The sequence below is a fragment of the Fukomys damarensis genome, unplaced genomic scaffold, assembly GCF_012274545.1.
Source record: "Fukomys damarensis isolate Sample0158 unplaced genomic scaffold, DMR_v1.0_HiC HiC_scaffold_10, whole genome shotgun sequence".
In the NCBI taxonomy this organism is placed as follows: Eukaryota; Metazoa; Chordata; class Mammalia; order Rodentia; family Bathyergidae; genus Fukomys; species Fukomys damarensis.
Window position 1 is genome coordinate 28,546,379 of NW_022900922.1, and position 6,495 is coordinate 28,552,873.

The window sequence follows — 6,495 nt, forward strand, 5'->3', positions numbered from 1 at the left end:
GATCATTTTGGAATGGGCCCCATATCAGACGATGACAATCATACATGCCTTTTCCGTGGGCTACATTTTAACTACATTAAGCAGAAATTATAAAAGTGTTGAATATTGTACCTTACAGTTAATGCTTAAAGTTTGAACATGCACCCAGTGTATTCTGGTCTAGAATTAGACCACTTTTGAAAAGTTGAAATATTGTTAACATAAAATAAGACATATAGATACCTACCATTTATTCTGATGTCTTTGTTATTTTTCTGTTTCTTCTTGTAAAAAGTTTCAGAGAAAAAAACTGAAAAAGTTGTCTAGAGTGTATCCATATCCTATAACCTAGACACAGGTTTTCCTGAGATTCTTCAATCTATTAATCCTGTCTTTTTCCAAATATGAAAAACAATCAGCTATTATTTCTTCAAATATATTAAGGGGTGTCATTTTCTCTTTCGTCTTGTTTTGAACCCTAAATATTCTGTGTATGTTAGATATTTTTGATGTTTCCAGTGATCATTGAGGCCCTATTCACTTATTTTCATTCTGTTTTCCCTGTAGTTTTCTTCAAATCGGATAATTTCTGTTTCTCTGTCTTAAAGGTTAATAACTCTTTATTGCACAATTTCCATTCTGTTTAATCCCAAATTTTTATTTCAGGTATTTAGTTTCTTGGTAACAGAATTACCATTCACCCCACTAGCTTTTTGCTTTTACTGTAATTCTTATTTGTTTTAATCATCCTATAACACAGCATTTTCCCCCCATTTTGTACTACAGCTGTAGCAGTTGCTTTAAATTCTTTGCCCATTAATTCCAATACCTGGATATCTTGGGGTCAGTCTCTGCTGAGTCCCTTATTGCTTGAGAGTGGATGTTGTTCCTTCTTGAACAATTTGGAATTATGTTCTGAACAAATGATATGGCATGAAGACATTGGATGCTTTGAAGTTTCTTTAAAAATACTTATTTTTCATGCTAGCAGGCACATACCTTGGCTGGACTCAAATTGCAGACTGTCTTGCATGCAGATGGAGGCAGCTGAAATTTCAGCTCTCTTCTTCCAGTCTCAGCCGGATGCTAAACATCTTTCCATGCATGTTTAGTCAGGAGATGACAGAAGGTTTGTGCAGAGTGTATTCACAGTTTTTGAGTCTCTGTCTCTCTCTCTCCCTCTTTTTGTTTTTTTCTATTATCCCCTCACTTCCTAGCTGCCTTATGCAACCCAGCCACTGCTGTTTTACTTCATGCCAGCAAGGTTGCCCACTTATATCTGAGTTCTATCTTCTCGGCAGGGTACAAACCAGGGCTGGCCCTTGGGCTGAAAGCCACACAAACATGAAATTCACCCCATTTTGTTTTCTTTATCCAAGTCCCGCCTACCTTCCAGAATCTAATTTTTTCTTTCTCCAGTAGCTGCAAGGAGTTGCTTTTAACATTTTGTTTACAGTAATGTATAGGTGAATTGATCTACTTGGCAACTACCAAAACAGAACTGTCTCCAGTCTCAGAGTTTGGACATTTGTGAACCCTCTTATAACCTCCATCCGAACAAGATCTAGACTATTTCTATGCCCACAACAAGTGGCTCTGTATCCATTCCTTTCCAATCAAATTCTGTTCATGATCAAAATCTGACTTCAATAACTGTACATTAGTCTGGACAATGAATGTTTTCAAATGATTTTTGATAACTAATGTTAGTTTTGATAACTAACGATAATGACTTTTGATCACCATCTAACTTCAAAAAGCATACATTAGTCCGATTTGGGCTTCATATAAATAGAGTCTTATCACATAGTCTTTTGTGCCTAGCTTCTTCCACTTTGCGCAAAGCTTTTGTGGTTTGTCCAGGCTTTTGTTTGCCCTGGTTGCACTTCTCTTTGCATTACTGGATACTATCCCATTACGTGAGTACACTGCAAACCATATACCCACTCTCCTGCTAAGACATACAGTACTTGGAGTTATTCAGGTTTGCGCCATTATAAACAAAGCCACTCTGACTATGTTTGTACAAGCCAATCATTTTTGGACATGCATTACCATTTCTTTTTTATATATACTCTCATGAGTCTCAAAATGATGTTTTGATCAGTGAAGAGCCATGTATGTAATGGTGATTACAACAGAGCTGAAAACTGTCTCTCATAGAGTGACGCCATCATCACTGTGACCTTGAACCACAATGCGTTCCTCATTTTCTTGTGGTGGCACCAATGCAAACAAACCTTCTGTGTTGCCAGTCATTTGAAAACGTCCCACATATAATCACGTACAGTAATAATACTCCATGTGTTACTCGGCTCTCTGTTGCTGGACAAAATGCCTTCAAAGATCAATTTAGATGAAGAAAGTTTTTGCGGCTCATAGTTTCAGAGGGTTCAGTCTGTAGCTAGCCGACTCCATCGCTTTGGGCCTCAAATTTGACAGAACATCATGGTGAGCAGCACGGGACAGAAAAAGCTGTTCACTTCAAGGTAGGCAGGAGGCAGAGAGTGAGGAAGAAATGGCCTGAGGACAAAAGATAACCTCAAGGGCCGCCTGCAGTGACCTACTTCCTCCAACTGGCCCACCTCCAAAGAGCAGCAGAGTCTTAGGACCCAGCTTTCAAAGCATAAGCTTTGGGATACCATTTATACATAGAGATCTTTCTTTAAATGGGAAGGAGAACAAGAGAGGGAGGAAGCAGAGATAGCAGAAAGGGAAAAGGGTTTAGAAAGAGAAAGAGAACTGAAGAATAAAATGGAAATAGAGCTTTTGCAAATGGGAAGGCGAATAAGAGTGAGAGGGGTCGGGGGCTGGAGGGCGGAGAAGGGGACTAAAAAATAATTAAGGTGTATTCTGCACATATGCAACCCCCCACAGTAAATGTAATCATTATGTACTGCAAATAGGTACCAAGAAAAAACATTTTTAAAATCTTGATACTGATAGTAAATGACTATGTTACTAGTTTATATATTTGCTGAGCTGTTTTAGAGTGTACTTCCTCTACTTACAGAAAATAAAAGTTTGCTGGAAGACATTCTGCCACGTGATGCTGGCAGCAGCCACGGGCATCTCGCGTTTAACACAGATCTTGACTGCGCTGGGAGCCGGGGGAGAGACCGGTCTAGAAGGGGACTGTCTAGGTTTATGTAAGTGCACTCTGTGATTGCACAATGGCAGGGTCACCCAAGGATGCACGTTCCCACAGGTTTTCCTGTCACTAAGTTACACGCGTTTGTAGGGAGAAGAGGATTCTCTGAGAGTCCGCGCTCCAAAGTCATGCACCCTGCGACTGAACACCAGCAGTAGCAGAGTTTCCCGTGCTGCATATCTTCAGTAATACTTGGTGTTGTGACTGCTTTTAATCTGACCAAAGTGGAAAACGGTACTTTATTGATTTAAAATTACATCTCACTGACAGCTAGTGATGTTGGAAGCATGTTCCCTTATTTTTTAAATTAGTACATATTCGCAGTATACGCAGCCTCCAGTCGCGTTGGGGAGTGGGTACAAAATACAGCTCATGGTTTGTTTGTTTTTTAATACCCTTCGCTCCCAACTCCTTCCTCTGAATATCCTTTCCCCATTTTCATTCTTGTTGGTGTTATTATTAATCTTATCTCATGTCTGCTTTGATAACTTCTTCTCAACACCTAAAACTTTCACAAATATTTGTCATATTTTTAAAATTAGTGAATGTAGAAGTTATTTATGTATCCTTTATCAGATATGTACTACAAACATTCTTCTGAATAGGCAGCATGTTAATTTGGTTTCTGAATGAGATGCTGATATTTTAAATTTTTGATAAAGCTCAACTTACCAGTTTTTTGCTTTTAGGGAGTGTTTTTTTTTGTTTTTTTCTGAGCTGTCCATGGACTCTTTGCCTATCCAAAATTTACATCTAACCATAATATGGTGAATATTAGTATATTTTTGCAACTTTTTTTCTTCTTTTGAGGCAACTTCTTATTTGTGCAAAATACTTTCTGACATACATTGAAATTGTTTCTGCAGATTTTGGGGATACTGGGCAAGCTAGCTAAAAAAATTAAGGTTCACACAGTGACTTGCATGAAAAAGTGCTTAATAGATGTTTTCAGAAGTAAATCCACTTACCCAGCCAGTAGCAACCATGCCTGCAGATTGAAAACCTCTGCTCTATGGCTGCAGATCCTCGTGGTGATGGATGTGGAACAGAGCCGGAAGTGCTGATCTGCACAGCTGCTGAGCCAAGACAGGAAGGGCCCAGCACTGAAGCACACAGATGCCTCACTTCTGCCAAGACATATGGAGAGGAGCCTCACTTCAGTCCGTCTTTCAAAGACAATACCACCTTTGGATCATGGTAAAAATGCCGTCTTTCCATAAAACACCATAACTGCATATTACCGATGGACCATTAGCTTTCCAATTTAGCAAAGCAGTGCAAATACCTCCAAGTAAAAGTGCTTTACTTAGATTGAATAACAGAGAATTCTGAATATGCCAACTTGGCATGAGCCAAATGGGTGAAGAAAAGTAGTGTTTGCCAAGACTGCCTTGCAGTTCACACAGTTGATATCATGGTGATTTTTCCCATGAGTACTGCTTTTTGCAGTGCTTTTCAGAAATGAATCTGAGAGGACACAGATTGTAGCAGAACAGCTCCAGTGTAGGACAGGTCCCCAAGTCCTCCTTTCTGAAAATCTCCATCATCTGACTTCCCTGCCTCATGCTGCTTATAAGATTTTAGGTAAAGCTTTTGCTGCAGAGTTACTTGATTTATCCTACTCTCCAGGGTTTTTTTTTCTACTTTTCAACATTACTGTCTTCCATTCTTTCTTTTATAGTCTAACTTCAGTGATGCTCTCAATATGGTTAAAGATAGGTTTGAAATATTTTTTTTTGCCTATTATCTTCAGTTTCTCATATGGTACTGTTAGAAATATGTTTTTATATCCATTTTACAGTTACATAGTTCAAGCTCATTATGAAACTGTCAAAGCCATCCAGCTGGTCAGTGGCCTTTTGGAGATTCAAACTAAAGATAGCAGCACAGCATGTCTTTCCCTCACTGCACACATTCCACTCTGCTTCCTGGGTTCAAGGAACCAAGAAATGTGCTCCAGTGGAAGGAAATTCCAGAGGCTAAGCTACTGTCAAGGTAAGACACACGTGTGGTCTTACATCAGCCAGTATGACAAGCTGTGAATAGCTCCCTAGTTATTTCCTGTTGTTTCTGTACCGTCAACCTTGACTCACAACTTTATAATTTGCCGTTCTGGTCAATATCATTTCACTCCTCCAGGAGCAGGTTAGATAAGTCACTAAGTCCCTTTTTGATGAAATAAGGAATAAGGTCACTCCTAGCTTGATATTTGCAAGCTGATTGGAAAGATGGGACAGATAGTTGGCTTGCTTGGGTTATCTTTGCTTCAGTAAGTGGGAAGAAAAAGTTCAAAAACCCAGAAAATGGTAAAAAGACACAAGAGGCCATCTCATTTGGCTTATTTTCTCAAGTTTGTTATTTGTGGCTAGTAGGCCACAGATGAAGAATTTTAATGATCAAAGCCTAGAAATATGCATTGTGCTGTTTTGAATCTGTTTCATTAAAATGTAAGACTGCTGGAGGTATGAAGAGAAAGCTTTAATTTTATTTTGTTTAAAACAGCAGGTAGTATTGACAATCCTTTCAAAGCTGCACAAAGTTACTGTTTAAGTAAATGTTCTAGCAGGATTCCAGAAGATAAGGAAATGCATTTGCATCTTTTCTTTTTCCTTTTTTACAGATAAAATGCAGCAACACACATTGTCCACACGTCCGTCCTTTCATTATGCAGGAAATTAGCTAATATACTTGGAATGCGCACTTTTCCTGCTCAAGGTTTTTATTTTCCATTCTTTTTCAGAAAAGTTTCTTTGTATTAGCCTACCAAGAGGACATCAGTAGTCACCACTAGAGTCACATCACTTACAGTGATAAAACAAAGTGAAAAAAGGATTTTGTTACACTGACAAAAGAGTGTGCAACGGGGTTTTCAGCCTGCTTTCATTACACAGTGCTGGTAGATTTCTTTTAAGAATGAGCATTTGTTATTATAATGCTTATTATGAGTTTTAGCATTTGGCAACTCTAGTTCTGCACTATAAATTTATATTTCAAGATGTCTTTTTTAGATACAGAAATTTGCCTTATCTAATATTTAATTGAAGACTCTTCCTCTTCATCTCAGCATTCCTGTGGTATATGTGCTTATGTGTCTGTATCTGTAATACTTGTAGAGTTGCCCCTCTCTATACATGGGTTCTGTATCCATGGGTTCAACCAAATTGAGAAAATATTTGAGAAAAATATTATGCCTGTACTGAACATATACAATGTTTTCTTATCACTGTTCTCTAAACAATATAGTAGGGCAACTATTGGCATAGCATTTATACTGTATTGTGTAATATGGGTCATTGAGAGATGATATAAAGCATACATGAGGAGATGTGTAGGTTACACACTATGCAATTTGTATAAGGGACCTG

At 38.4% G+C, this 6,495-nt stretch overlaps 1 long non-coding RNA gene across 2 annotated transcripts; it reads left to right on the forward strand.

Moving 5' to 3' along the window:
• Nucleotides 1-2,996: 2,996 nt before the first annotated feature.
• Nucleotides 2,997-5,912, forward strand: LOC104861436. 2 transcript variants are annotated; one of them, XR_780036.1, is made up of 5 exons: nucleotides 2,997-3,128; nucleotides 3,221-3,364; nucleotides 4,153-4,327; nucleotides 4,932-5,125; nucleotides 5,751-5,912. It is a non-coding gene; the product is annotated as an uncharacterized LOC104861436 (long non-coding RNA). The 2 variants fall into 2 exon arrangements; XR_780035.1 differs by lacking the exon at nucleotides 2,997-3,128 and having other exon boundaries at nucleotides 3,216-3,364.
• The last annotated feature ends 583 nt before the right edge of the window (nucleotides 5,913-6,495 follow it).